We start from the raw sequence: 15,438 nt of genomic DNA, 5'->3' as shown, positions 1-15,438 counted from the left end.
CTGGAGCCTAGCAAAATTATCATCAGATAGGCTTCTTGAAGCAACTAATGGAAGCATATGTAGAGACCTACATGTAGATAAACATTGGGCAATGCTTCTAGAATCCAGTGGAAGAGAGGGGAGAAGAAGATTGTAAGAGCCAGAGGAGTCAAGTACAACACAAGAAAACAGCCAGGAGAATCCACTAACCAGGGTTCATAGGAGCTCACAAAGACTGAATCAACAATCAGAAAGCCTGTATGGGTCTGACCTAGGTCCTCTGCATATATGTTATGGTCGTGTAGCTTGGTATTCTTGTGGGATTCCTAACAGTGGAAGTGGGGGATATCTCTGACTCTTTTGGCTGCTTTTTCTCCTGTGGAGTTCCTAATTCATCATAAATATGAGTCTCATTTTATTATAACTTGATATACAATGCATGGTTTATATCTCTGAGAGGTCAGGAGGTATGGATCTGGGGTAGAGGAAGAGACTGGGAGGAGAGGAGGGAGAGTGTACTACAGTTGGGATGTAGTATATGAGAGAAGAATAAAGAAAAAGAAAGAAAGAAAAAGAAAGATCTAAACATGAAACCTAAGTCATTTGAAACTGCTAGAAGAAAATATAAATGATACTCAACATTAGGTACATATGGGAAAGGACTTCCTAAAGAGGACTCCATTTTCCCTGGAAATAAGGACAACAGTTGACAAGTGGATCTGATAAAATTAAAAAGCTGTGCACTGCTAAATAAACTGAGAGTTGCATGAAAGAGAAGTCCATGAATATGAAATCTTTGTCAGTTATACAGGTAACAGAGGATTAATATCCAGAATATATAACAAACTCAAAAGACAAAGAGTCACACAATCCAAATGATCAACTCACCCACAGATAAATGTAGCTTTATCCCTTTAAATAAACTTCTATTTTCAATAAATAAACACCATTACAGAAAAACATCAAAGTGCAGGGTTCAAGGGATTGTAGGCTTCTTATACCCGCTTGATACAGCTACAGTACAAATTTGATACTCATGACTCAGGGAATATTGTGGAAGAGAGACTAGAAAGAGGATCATTGCATCTACTGTGAAGTTTATGTCTTCTACAATGGCAATGAAGTTTCACCCATGATACAGCAACAATATGGCTGCCTAAACAAGATCTGAAGAAATACAAAATGATAACATGGAAGGGAGAATCTTACAGAGCTCCATCCCCAGACAAAGAGCTACAGACAACCAAGAAATGCTGAGAGAGGGAGAATAAGTCTTTCCCAGTAATGAGCTCCTAATTGGTTATTCAGTACCAAACGATAATCTCTGAAATCTGGTATTGGTAGTGTGATTGTGTGTGTGTGCACGTGCATGCCTGTATGTATGTATGAATGTATATATGTATGTATGTATGTATGTATATATGTATATAATCATGAATATATGAAAAAAGTGGACATTGTTCCTGTCTAAAGGAAATACAGGAACAAAGAGTATAGTAGAGACTGAGGAAAAGGCCATCCAGAGATTGCCTTAGGAATCCATCCCAGATGCAGACAACAAACACAGACACTATTGTGGATGCCAAGAAGTGCTTGCTGACGGGAGCCTGATACAGCTGTCTCCTGAGAGGCTCTTCCAGATTCTGACCAATGCAGATGCTGATCCTCACAGCCAACCATCGGACTGAGCACAGGGACCCCAGTGGATGATTTAGGGCAAGGACTGAAGGAGCTGAAGGGGCCTTATCTGGCATCAACGGGAGGAGAGGCCCTTGGTCCTGTGAAGGTTTGATGCCCCAATATAGAGGAATGCTAGGGCGGTGAGGTAGGAGTGGGTAAGTGGATGGGGGCCTCATAGAAGCAGGGTGAGGGGGGATGGGATAGGGAGTTTGCAGATGGGAAACCTGGAAAGAGGATAACATTTGAAACATAAATAAATAAAATATCCAATTTAAAGAAAAGAGGGTAGGGTAGAGGGAATATAGAAAGGACATTATATAGTTATAGTTCAATTAAAAAACAATTCTAAGGACAAAAGCTGTATTCCTTTAGATTATTAAGTGAAACCTTTGACCACTAATATTTGGAAACACAGGGAATAGGCAGTAATTAAATGTCAGTCACAGCATTTTTAATTAAAAAATTAACACTGTTTTCATCACTAGAGTGAAACCTTTCTTACACAAAGAGCCATAAAGGAAAAAAAAATAACTTCAACTTAATTGGTGAATTCAAAGCCAATTTATTTTAGGAAATTCTGATATTATGCTTGACACTAGGATATTCTTGCTGCAAGGGTCAACCATGGAAATTTAACTAGACTAAGTGAACTTACCAAGCCTTCTGCTATGAACACACTCCAAGTTTTTCATTCTGTTGCCAGAGAAGTTATTAGAAATCTAGACTTCTGATTTGCATTGAGAGACGACCAGAGAACCTGGTGGTGTGTTTTCCTTAAATGTATTTAGCATTGAGGTCTTTGCAGAAAACATGACTTAAGAATTTATTGCCGAGGGGTAAGAGAAATTCTGTAATTCCCATTTTTTTAGTTACTGAAAAATGATTAAAGGCAAGAAGTCATTACTGTGATTATCATTTTATTCAGTGTGCCAGTTTAATAATGTACTATTTAAAATATGTACCATCTAATAAGCTCATGCTATGTAGAATGTATTTAATTATTTGGGGAGTCAGTTCCTGCTGAAGTTATGGTGGGCTGGTAAAAGATTAATCCTGGGCAGTGGAAAGGGCGTAAGAACATTCTATTTCATATGCTCCTTTAGAATTTTCATGATTTAATTATAATACTACTTCTCCCATAGTCAAATTTCACCTTCATTTATAGCAACATATTTACAAAACTTGTGTAAAATTAACCATTGCCCCTTCCAAAATTGATACAAGAAAGATTTAGTAGACATAACAATTGGACTATTCTCTTTTGCATTAAGCCAGTCCACATACACTATGGCAATGTTTTATATGTTGGCTATAGCTCTCTGTAAAACTTTATAATGCAGCTAAATTGTAAGATATATAGAAATCAAGCTGGGAACTTTCTTTCTAATGCCTAGCTCATATCCCAGGTGATACTAGCTTGCTGGGAGAGAAAGACATCAATGGCTTTATTTAGCTGTGCATCCTATGGTGTCAACCTGCCAGGCAAAATGTGTTCACCTGTGGAATAGTGATATGATGGGGACAGGGTATTGGATATGAGGATAGCTTCAAAGTATCAAATCTATTCCTGGTCTATAAATCTAATCAAAACCCCATGCCCAGGGAACTTGTATTTCCTAGGGGGTGGGAAACTAATGATTACTGTTCAGCTAAGTTGATGTATCATTCAATTGCCTTCTAAGTATGTACACATATATCGAAAGACAAATACTACTCTAATTCTTAATCAGAGAATCCTTTCTTCATAGTGAACAGTGATCAATGTCAAGACTTATGGCTGTCCAGGTGCTTTCAGCAAGTGATGTCAGTAATGAACAAGACATCAATACTACTTCTCTGTATAACATCTCTTTTTTGATAACTTTTGGTTGAAAGTTGATTTTACATGATATTAGAATGGCTACTCCAGCTTGTTTCTTGGGACCATTTGCTTGGAAAGTTGTTTTTCAACCTTGTATTCTGAGGTAGTGTCTGCCTTTGTCACTGAGGTGCATTTCCTTTATGCAGCAAAATGATGGGTCCTGTTTATGTAGCCAGTCTGTTAGTCTATGTCTTTTCTGGGGAACTGAGTCCATTGATGTTAAGAGATATTAAGGAAAAGTGATTGATGCTTCCTGTTATTTTTGTTGTTAGAGGTAGACTCATGTTTGTGTAACTATTTTCTTTTGGGTTTGTTGAAAGATTACTTTCTTGCTTTTTTTAGGGTGTAGTTTCTCTCCTAGTGTTGGTGTTTCCCGTCTATTATCCTTTGTGGGGGTGGATTTTTGGAAAGACATTGTGCAAATTTGTTTTTGTTATGGAATATCTTGGTTTTTCTGTAGATGGTAATTGAGAGTTTTGCTGGGTATAATAGTCTGGGCTGGCACTAGTGTTCTCTTAGGATCTGTATAACATCTGTTGAGGATCTTCTAGCTTTCATAGTTTCTGGTGAGAAGTCTAGTGTAGTTCTGATAGGTCTGCCTTTATATGTTACTTGAAAAATTTCCCTTACTGCTTTTAATATTCTTTCTTTGTTTAATGCATTTGGTGTTTTAATTATTATGTGACAGGAAGACTGGTCCAGCCTATTTGGAGTTTCTGTAGGTTTCTTGTATGTTCTTTAGGTTAGGGACATTTTCTTCTATAATTTTGCTGAAGATATTTACTGACATTTTAAGTTTGGAATCTTCACTCTCTTCTATACTTATTATCCTTAGGTTTGGTCTTCTCATTTTGTCCTGGATTTCCTGGATGCTTTTGGGTTAGGAGATTTTTGCTTTTTGCATTTTCTTTGATTGTTATGTCAATGTTTTCTATGATATCTTCTGCACCTGAGATTCTATCTTCTATCTCTTGTATTCTGTGGTTGATACTTGCATCTATGACTCCTTATCTCTTTTATAGGTTTTCTAACTCCAGGGTTGTCTCATTTTGTGATGTATTTATTTTTTCTATTTCCAGTTTTAGATCTTGGATGGTTTTGTTCATTTCCTTTGCCTGTTTTATTATGTTTTCCTGTAATTCTTTAAGGGATTTTTGTGTTTCCTCTTTAAGGGCTTCTAGCTGTTTACCTTTGTTCTCCTGTATTTCTTTAAAGGAGTTATTTATGACCTTTTTAAAAGTCCTCTATCACCATCATGAGAAGTGATTTTAGATCCGAATCTTGCTTTTCCAGTGTGATGGTGTATACAGGACTTGTTATGTTGGGAGAATTGGGTTCTGGTGATGTCAAGTAACCTGGTTTCTGTTGCTTATATTCTTACCCTTGCCTCCCACCATCTGATTATCTCTAGTGTTACCTGCCCTTGATATATCTGATTGGGGCCTGTACTTCCTGTGATCCTCGTTGATTCAGAACTCAGAGCAGCTCTCTCTGTGATCCTGTGATTCTGGGATCCTGTGATCCTGAGATCCTGGATGTGTCTGAGCTCCTGGGAGTCTAGCTCCCTCTGGAACCCTGAGATCCTGGTTTGACCAAGCTCCTAGGATCCTGGGATCCTGAGATCCTAGGATCCTATAGTCCTGGGCATGTTAGAGTGCCTGGCAGTGGAGCTTCTTCTGGGTGTTATGGTACTGGCTGCAGATTTAGTGGCCAAGGTCTGCTCAGGGCTTCTCTGATCCTATGATCCTGGGCATGTTAGAGCACTTGGGAGTGAATCTTCCTCTGGGTGTTGTGGGAATGGCTGCAGAGTTCTCTCACATGTCTGCTCAGGGCACTGGCCCAGACTGGGAGGAACCAATGCCACTGGTCGGGCAGAGTTCCTGGGTGCCTGGATCCCGCTGGTCCTAGTTACTTCCAGTATTGGGGCAGATGTTGTGTCCTCCTCTCCACTGATCCTATGATCCTGGAATGTTATATTCTTAGCATGCCACACACATTGCAAAATCACAAACTTAAAGCACCTGCAGTTTTCTGTACTAGCCATCATCAATTGGTTAGTCATGAATAGGGGAAGGCCTTATAAAACACTATACCTTTCTCCTGAATTATTTACTGATAAATTATCTTTAGGTATATATCTATGTGTTTTTTCATCAGTCTCCAAAGCTTTATTCCAAACTCATCATTACACAGTTGTCCCTGTTTCAACTCTTCACACACACACCCCCACCCCCCATAAATACACAAATATAAAAAAGAAGTCAATAGGGAGGGGGATTGAAGTAGTGAAAGGTGTAATTGACAGAAGTAGGAGAGAAAAAGATGGGAGTGAGAATAACTATATACATCATGAATGATCAAATTTAGTTAACATTGTTGTGAGAAAAAATTAACAACAAATCTATTGTAATGTTGAGAATTTAAAATTAGGTTTAAGATACTGGCATACTTCATTTTACAATAGTTACTGAAAAGCTGGAAGCAAGGTCCAGCTTTATCAAATACGAGATACATCAAAATACATCAAAATAGAGACTGTCATATGATTCCCTAGTGACCATCTACCTCTGACACTTTAAGCTGCACAGTTATTGATGTTGCAAAATATCTTCATAAGAACTAAACAAGAAGAGGAAACCCATAGGGTCTGCTTTTAATACAGTGAAATAAAAATACACAATGAAGAAGTCAGGGAGGAGACATTCATCCCCTTCCCCCTCTCCTCTAAGCATTCTAGCATGGGGCAAACATCTGCTTGAGGGTAGGAGGGAAAATGCAGTACAATTTACCCTGGGAATCAAGAACCAGATCTGCCACAGGGAAAACTAAGGCCCAGTGTGTACCTATCTTCAAGAATGATAGGATTTTGAATGAATCGAGATCTTACTCAAGTAGATTATAAACGGTTCTTAAACCCAGAGGATACAAAAACCCAAGGACTTTCTTACCAGTCAAGTGTAACTTATCCAAGTGTATATCAAGATGTGTGATATCTGAACTGTCAAAGGTAAAAGAACGAAGATTCTCAGGATTCAAGAGAAAAGACAGAGAGAAAATTGTCCCCGTTAGGTTGGCATTCTGCTTCTCTACAGTGCTGTTACAGGCCAGAGTTGTCAGTGCTGAATGGAAAACAGCTGTCAACTGAAAGCTGACATTCTTTAGAAATGAAGGTGAATTAGAAATGTCCCTAGACACAATCACCAGATAAAGCCTACAAGAGACGCCATAGGAAGTTTTCTAACTAGAAGGAGACATTCATGAAAAGTTATAAAGCCCACAGTTAAGCTACACAAAAAAACTTTAGAATATCTAATTGTGTAAGACACGTGCATGAACTATTCCTATCAGTAAAATAATTTAAAAATAGCCACAGTGATGCTTTGAGAGTCAATGTCGGGAATGTCAAATGTGATATCAAAAATTTTAAATGAAGAGAGTAATGTATTGAGGTGTTGAGGTTTTTACTGGCTTTGAAGTTTTTTCTCTTGTTGTTATCATTTCACAATAGCTTTTAATAAAAAAAAGATGTTTCACAAGCCTCACAGCAATCACAAAGCAAACATTTAGAAAAATAAAAGAAAAATAAGTAAAAAACCAAAAGACACTATTAGTATAATGATTTGGCCACATAATAATATTACAAGGAAGGGAGAAGGATTAAATAAATAGAAAATCAGAGAAAAGTCTAGCTAAGTTGCACAGCAGACCATGTCTATCAAACCTATAGAATATTCCATTCAACTTCTGCACAATACACTTTTTAAATGTTAGGCCACAAAATAAGCCTCAGTACACTCAAAAGAGTGAAATTATATTGAAGGTCTTTTCCAAATAAAAGTAGAAATCAATAGCAAAAAAAATGGGGAAGGATTGAAGGAGCTGAAGGGGACTATAACACCACAGGAAGAACAATATCAACTCATCAGACCCCCACCCCCAGAGCTCCCAGGGACTAAACCACCGACTAAAGAGTACACATGGAGGTTCATGGCTCCATGTAGCAGAGGATGGCCTTATCTGGCATCAGTGGGAGGGCAGGCCCTTGGTCCTGTGGAGGGCGGTTTTCCCAACATAGGAGGATGCTAGAGGAGTAAGGTGGGAGTGAGTGGGTGGATGGGCAAGCATCCTCTTAGAGGCAAAGGGGAGGAGGATTAGATGGGGGCTTTACAGAGGGAAGACTGGGAAGGAGGACAACATTTAAAATGTAAATAAATAAAATAACCAATTAATAAAAAGCGATAAAAAACAAGAAAAACATAGGAAGTTCTGTAAATACATGAAATTAAAAGCTTCATTTTGAACGACAAATGCATTAAGAAACAAATTAACATGAACTTATGCATACCTGCATTTTCAAAATTCAGCCAAAGCAATATTGAGGAAAGTTCACACTAATAAATAAACCTCAGGAGGGAATATCTCTTGATGCTGAGCTGTAAATGGAGCAACACATACTGCTCCCATTGAGTAGCCAGGTTCATTTCATATCACCTGCACAGTGGCTAAATCTAGTTCTCAGGCAACCTAACACATAGGCACTGAGCACACATGGGGCACTTACATACATGCAAGGAAAGTATTTACAAGCATAAAAATTAAAAATCTTAAACAAATCCTCAAGTAATGAGGCTGAATCTGAAAGAGTGGTCAAAATTATAATGAAGGAAAAGTCCAAGACCAGAAATAATAGAAACTAAAGAACAATCTAAAGGAGAAATGAGCCAAAGAACTGGTTCTTTCTTTGGAGACAAACATACAAAATAAATGAATCTCTACTGAGACCAAGGAATAAACAAGACTGAAGTAAACAAAATCAGTGACTAGAAGGGAAAGGACATAAATGATTCTACCAAAGTCCTGTGATTATTATGTACAATTAGATGCTAACACATTTAACAAAGGAGAAAAAATTTCCAGACATACACCTCATCAAGACTGATACATGCAGGACAAAACTCTGACTAGTAAGTATGATGATTCAATCAGAAATAAAACATGTCCCACCAAAACAATCCCAAACTGTCAAATGCTATTAAACATTTTGGGGAAGAATAATAATTGTCCTTAAATTATTTGACAAAACAGAAGAGTAGTTTTTTCAAGCACATTCTATAAGGTAATCATCGTCCTGATACCCAAGCCAGATGAAGACACAATAATAATTAAAAACTACTGTTTCAGCTGGGCGTGGTGGCGCACGCCTTTAATCCCAGCACTCGGGAGGCAGAGGCAGGCGGATTTATGAGTTTGAGGCCAGCCTGGTTTACAAAGTGAGTTCCAGGACAGCCAGGGCTATACAGAGAAACCCTGTCTCAAAAAACCAAAAAAAAAAAAAAAAAAAAAACCCAAAAAACAAACAAACAAAAAAACCCCACAAAAAAACAACAAAAAACCCCAAAAACCTACTGTTTCTTCAACACAAATGCTAAAGTCCTCCACAAATGCAAGCATTCTACGTACAATAGCAAACTAAGGTATTCTTTACTGTAACCAAGTAGGATTTCTCTCAGGAAAGCAAAGATGATTTTTATATATGGAAACAATGTTAGGAGAATAAAAGGTAAAGCCATAGAATTAACTTAATAAAAGGAGAACTTAGTTAATAAGATACCACTTCTCTTCAGGATTAAAATTATGAATAAATCTAGTATAGAAGCATATACCTTAAAATAATAATTCAACAGCTAGCATCACTATGTGGAGAATGCATCCATACTGCTATGCTACTTCTGCATGATTTACCATAGCCAAGAAATAGAAACAACCGGTGTCCATCAAGTTATGGATAAAGAAGTTTGTTGACCCAGGAAAGATGAAATCTTGCAGGATGAAAAGTGGGATTTGGGAAGCACTGGGGATGGATTTGATCAAAATAGATTATATGAAATTCTTAAAGAAGAAAGGCTCTTCTAAAATAGAAAGAAGTATTTCCTTAAGTGTTTCTCATAGAGTGATGACCAAGAATTTTATATTTGATAGATAGATATATGCAGGTAAATTCTATGTGTTCTATAGCCTGAGATCCATTTAGAACACTAGGAACTCCTATAATATTAAAAAATGAATCAAGGTTCTTTCCCAGGAATTAACTGATGTTGTGTAGAGTGCCTATACCAGAATTGTCTATAAATCTTGTTCTAAAACAAAATTTGTATTTCTATTAAATATGAGATACTTAAATGCCAGTGCCTCAGATAACCTCAAATTTGGCAGATCATAAGAATAATATTTTTTGAGGGAAGATAACTGGATAGATGGGGAAGAATGTGAAAACTTGCCTTTCATTACTTATTTTATTGCATTTGAATTTTTAAAATATTTTTTTATTATGTATTTTCCTCAATTACACTTCCAATGCTATCCCAAAAGTCCCCCATACCCTCCCACCCACTCCCCTACCCACTCACTCCCACTTTTTGGCCCTGGCGTTCCCCTGTACTGGGGCATATAAAGTTTGCATGTCCATCTCTTTCCAGTGATGGCCGATTAGGCCATCTTTTGATACATATGCAGCTTTAAATAGTGTGTAATTTAAGAGTTTCAAATATTGAAGTTAAAATACATACATATTGTACACAATTATTATATATTAATGATAGGAAAAAGGGTCACACCTGTGGGTTCCACAGCATGCTCAATCAAAACCCAATATATATAATCGGAAAAGTCAGAGTCCATTTGCTATATTCTCAGAATCGTCATATAGCTGTCTCAGTAGTGATGTGCAGGAATGTGTGCAGACTCCTCTAGTTATTAGAAAGGTTGCTTTTTTGTGGCCTGAATTTTTCTCTTCATTGGGCAACAGAACACAGGAGATATTTTTATATATTAAATGTATAATGGATGGAAGACATCATCATGGATTGTACCTCCTTGGAACTCATTACATTTTGGAATCATTGACACTGTGAAGTGGGGCATGTTGGTCTAACCTGACCTTGTCACGGAGTAACTCTGGGTAAGTCTATTAATATTTCTGTTCCTTGGCCTTCTTATCTTTCAAGTGGGAATATTAATAACTGTCTTGGTCAAATTGAACAAAATCTGAAACCATTTCAAAAGCACCAAGTTAATGTAAAAGGTAATTAAATCTGGCTTTGACAGATTGATTGTACATTTATGACATTTTAATGACATTTTAGATTTCATTAGGACAGAAGTCTCTTAGAAACATATATCCCAATTGCTATGTAAGTAACTTTAAAACTAGACTAAACTGAGGACTAAGAATGTCTTTTTTTCTCCTGATAAGAAACAGTAGAGAATGTTAATTGCCTGTCTTTAAGTTCATTTAAGTTGTTCATTCAAGTGTGCCAGGGAGGAGTTGACTTAAGTTAGTCTACCATGCCCTTGCTGGAGAACCACAACTTTGAGTTGTTAGCTGGTTACAGGCTGTAGAATTGCTGTATATGAACCTGCATCAATGTAGCAATGAAAAGACACAACTCAAGTACAGAGATTTTTCTTTCTCAGACCAAGCTTGCAGGTGAGGCAGAGGTCTGTGACTAAGACAGAGTGACACAGAGAGTGCTGCTTACCTTCCCACAGTGGATGAGACTCATCCTTGCATCAAAGTTGCCTTGGCAAGGAGCATGGTTGTTTTCAGAACAGAGTCTCTCTCTCTCTCTCTCTCTCTCTCTCTCTCTCTCTCTCTCTCTCTCTCTCTCTCTCTCTCTCCCTCCCTCCCTCCCTCCCTCCCTCCCTCTCTCTCTCTCCCTCCCTCTCTCTCTCTCTCCCTCTCTCTCTCTTTCTCTCTCTTTTGCAACAGAACCATGTGATTACCAAATCAAACTAAGAGATTATTTGGACCTAGACAAGTCAAGAATTTCCTTTTATACATTATAATTTTAAGGTCATTTAACATAAGAAAACCACTTAATGAAAATATTCGGTATAGCTTAAATTGCAGGAAGAAATCTGGGTCCTCTCTAGGCATCCTAAGATTAATTTCTCACAACTCCATGGAAGAGGTATGGCTAGAATCTTGTTTTCTAAATGAGGGAACTGATTTTCAGAGCTCTTAGGACTGTTCTTCATGTCTCCACTAGAACAGACTGGCTCTGACTTTTATACTCTGAACCAGTCTACCTCTGGGCTTACTCTTCTGAAAGGCAACTTTTTAAAGATTTCACCCCTAGCTTTAGAGTGATTAAGCTTTAAGAAAGTGGTTCATTAATGCATAGGAAGGCGCATATGTGAATACCATCCCCTATGTTTAAGAGAGAGCTGTGCTGGCAGTCAGCCTAGCTTGAAAGTACTATTTGTGTGACAGGAATCCTCAATGAGCTGGACCACTCCCATGGCATTTTGCAGAACCGTCTGTATATAGTTTTGATCTGAGTTTGGTTCCAAGAGCATAAATATCTGTTAGGAATCCTGTGAGATAACTCCACTAAGGCAGCAACAAAAACTCCCATTTCAATCGATTTTTTTATGCAAATGGGAAAAGGATGAACCAGAAGCAAATACCTGAAAATTCATAAGATGCTATCCCTCTATAATTATGCAATATTCATGGAAGTCTGCTTAGATAGTGTGTTAAGTTCTGGACTTCACATTTGCATTCTCCTCAGCTGAAAATGAGGAAGATCAGGAAGGAGAGAAGATGCCAACAGCCAGAGCACAGAGACAATTATGGGATGAGGCACTTTCACATCTTTCCTCACAATGAGTACATGAAATTAAAATTCTCAGACCGCCAGGGTTCATTCACTGCTGGGAAGAAGATTCACAACTTGGATAACTAACTTATTATTTTAGAAGGAAATAAAATTCTAACAGCGTTGGTTAATGGTTTTGTGTGTGTGTGGTGTGTGTGTGTGTGTGTGTGTGTGTGTGTGTGTGTGTGTGTGTGTGTTTCTAGTGGGATTTACATCTCCCCAAAAGACTATTACTTTTTGCATGTGTGCTTCTCTAGGTTACCACAGCTCCAAGTTATTAGTATCAATAATTATAAACTATATAGAATCGTCTAATACAAATGTCAGTATTCCTGTGAGAGCTGTTGCCTGCATACCCTCCGAAGGTACGCTTTGTTGGGGGGGAGGGAACAAAGGCAGTGTGAGTACAAATAAACAGCAGCCACATCTCTGTGCACATGCTAAATATTTCATTTCTGCATTAGTGAAATATTTAAAGCAATTTGTGAGCTGTTCCCCAAACATGTGGGAGCCTAGGTCACAGAGCTGCAGGAGAATCTGACAATCTCATGGTGGCCCAGTGCTTTCCAGGAAAAACAAATATGCCAAAGAATGAGAATTACTTTTACTTTTAATGGGGGAGGAACACACCTAAAATCAAATAGATACTACGACTAGGCATTCAGAGATTCTTCACACTGTGTACTCTAGATTCAGGCTCTTTAAACCAGCCTCAGTAAATCTTGGTGAAAATACCACTTTTGGTTTGGCTCTGTGTGTGCCTGAACACTTTTAGTACCCTATACATGGTTGGTGACAGTGGAGAGGACTTTTAATAAAGAAGCCTGTAAGGCATGGTTGCAATGTGTCGGTGCCCTGTACATTGGCCCCTTTGCTCCCTGGGGGGAAATGTAAGAACATTTCATGTCCAGAGTCACCCTTGGAATTGATTCAATACGAAATTCTAAAGACTTGCCAAGCTTTTTAAGGCTCAAAATGAGCCATCTTCATGAGAACTGCAATTCTATTCAGCAGCAGATGCCTGCGGGGACTGACAGCTTATTGGGTACATTTTCACCCACATGCTCTAACATATAGAATTATTTCTAGATGGAGTCTGGTTGTGCACTCAATATTTCTATCTTGCCAGCATTTAAGTGTTAAATCCCAAGTCTCAACATGGGCTCTGAGGACACAGTCTTTGGGAGGAGGTTGGGATTAATTCCTAGGAATGGGATTCATATCCATATAAAAGAAACCACAGAGATCTGTTTTTCCCTTTCAGCAGGTTAGGGCACAGAAAGATTCTAGAGAAGAATAACATTGAGTCTACTGATGACTTGACCCTGGACTTCTCATTCTCCAGAATTTGTGAGAAATATGTTTCTATTGATTATCAATTATCCAACCCACAGTATTCTGTTCTAGCACAGTGAATGAATTCAAAGCCTTCCTAGATGGATTTCCATTTTTCTTTAGGTTATAATGTTGCACTTAGGTCTGTGATACTTCCAGAAAGCTCTGCAAACTCTTCACACAGATTTGCCTAAACTGAGTATTACAGAATTGATTTAAAAAATGTAGAGAATTTATACCTATAGAGTTGTACTGCCCTCAAAATTGTTCCAGGGAGTCAACAGTGAGTGCAGAGATTTGTAAGTTGTTAAAATAATCAGAACAAATGGTCATGAGTGCTCAGCCCTCCATGAGACATCTTTATCAAGCTCCTTCCAATGCACAGGGAATGTTATGGAAAAAGGGGCAGAAAGAATGCCAGAGTTGGAAGATGGAGAAAGTTGCCTGAAATGACATGGATGTTCCACTCATGAACTCATAGTAATTATGGATGCTCACACAAGATTGGCACGAGATCAAGCCATCCTAAATTTCAACATGGACAGACAGGGAAGAAGCTCATGAGGTCCTATTCCTCACTGAGGAATTCATAGCAGTTTATAGCTACTAAGAGTGAGAATTATTCTTTTAAGATGTGTAGCCACTGGTAGGCAGTAGATGGCTCCACCCTCCTGCATATGGGGATCAATGTAATGGTTTTAGTAAAAGGAGAGAGAGAGAGAGAGAGAGAGAGAGAGAGAGAGAGAGAGAGAGAGAGAGAGAGAGAGAGAGAGAGAGAGAGAGAGAGAGAGAGAGAGTTGGGAGAGGAATGTATTGGGTGTCATTCAGGAGAGTTAGAGATGAAAATGAGGGGTGGGTGTGACTATATTTCATTGTGTACTTGTATGAAGTACTCAAAGAATAATTTTAAGGTAAATAAATAACTGTTCTTAAAAACATAAAAAAAGGTGATTGATGCTTTTTGGACCATTGGAGCAACAGCTCTAATTGAGAACTTACTGCTTCATGTACTGTTTTTAGCATGTTATATCCACCTCCTATAACAATCCTGACCTTATATGATATTAAATTATATATTTGTATATATTATATATTTTATATATTATATAGTGTCTGATCTGAAATTAGAACCATCTCATTTAGTAGAGAAGTGTACGTTTTACAAACATTATATCGTCCAAAATCTAACAGCCAGCTAATAGTTGAGATGAAATTTGAATGTTGGTTAATCCATTATAAGCCTGTGAATTCAATTGCTAAGAAATTGGAAGTCTGCTTTGTAGCATGGACCAACTAGAATCGTCTGACTTGTTGGCTAGAGGTAGCTTCTAAAGCCAAGGATGAAGCCCATCCCAGGTCATAAGGATTCTGTCAATCAGCACAGGGCTAGTAGCTGCTCACATACAAGGATTTGACATTCTTATGTTTATTTTTTCAATCTCACTGCTACTTATCTACACCTCCTATTTTAATTGTCTAAAAGAATAATGTATATGGAAAGGTGATGTAGTAAAGTAGAAGCTTGGCTCCAAACTCCTGAGTTCCAGTGGTACTCCAGCCATCACCTCTATACGTCTGGGACTATAGAAGCATGCCACCTTTATTCAGCTCTCCAGTCTAGTTCATTGGACCATCTCTGAAACAATATTTGCCAGACATAGCTAGACTACAGCACATATGAATTCACAGGGGCTGACACTGTATGTATAATGCTGGCACAAGCTCAAGCCAGTCAAAATCTCAGCATAGCTGGGGAATAGTTTCATAAAGTCCCACCTCTATTAGAGAATCTGTTTGCAACTGGTTGCTCTGTGGGAAGGAGCATCAGCTTTTTTTTTTTTTTTTTTTTTTTTGGCATAGATGGGGTCCCTTTGGTTTCCTGTTCCTACAGATGTGCATGGTCCTATATCTATGCCCATATAG

General features: G+C 38.1%; 1 protein-coding gene and 1 long non-coding RNA gene across 14 annotated transcripts in view; one reads left to right on the top strand and one right to left on the bottom strand.

Moving 5' to 3' along the window:
- Nucleotides 1-15,438, bottom strand: part of Lingo2 (leucine rich repeat and Ig domain containing 2) — a 1,228,899-nt gene that overhangs the window by 33,521 nt on the left and 1,179,940 nt on the right. The gene's annotated exons all lie outside the window — the stretch shown is intronic.
- LOC115030875 (uncharacterized) overlaps nt 1,731-15,438 on the top strand; it is a 33,247-nt gene continuing 19,539 nt past the window's right edge. The window contains exons 1-2 of the long non-coding RNA XR_003836457.2: nt 1,731-1,814; nt 10,326-10,478. This is a non-coding gene — a long non-coding RNA (uncharacterized LOC115030875). The remainder of the gene's footprint in view (nt 1,815-10,325; nt 10,479-15,438) is intronic.

Source organism: Mus caroli, unplaced genomic scaffold (genome assembly GCF_978045245.1).
Source record: "Mus caroli unplaced genomic scaffold, Mus_caroli_1 scaffold_6, whole genome shotgun sequence".
NCBI classification, from domain to species: Eukaryota; Metazoa; Chordata; class Mammalia; order Rodentia; family Muridae; genus Mus; species Mus caroli.
Note: the sequence above shows the minus strand (reverse complement) of the source record. Positions and strands in the feature narration are given on the sequence as shown.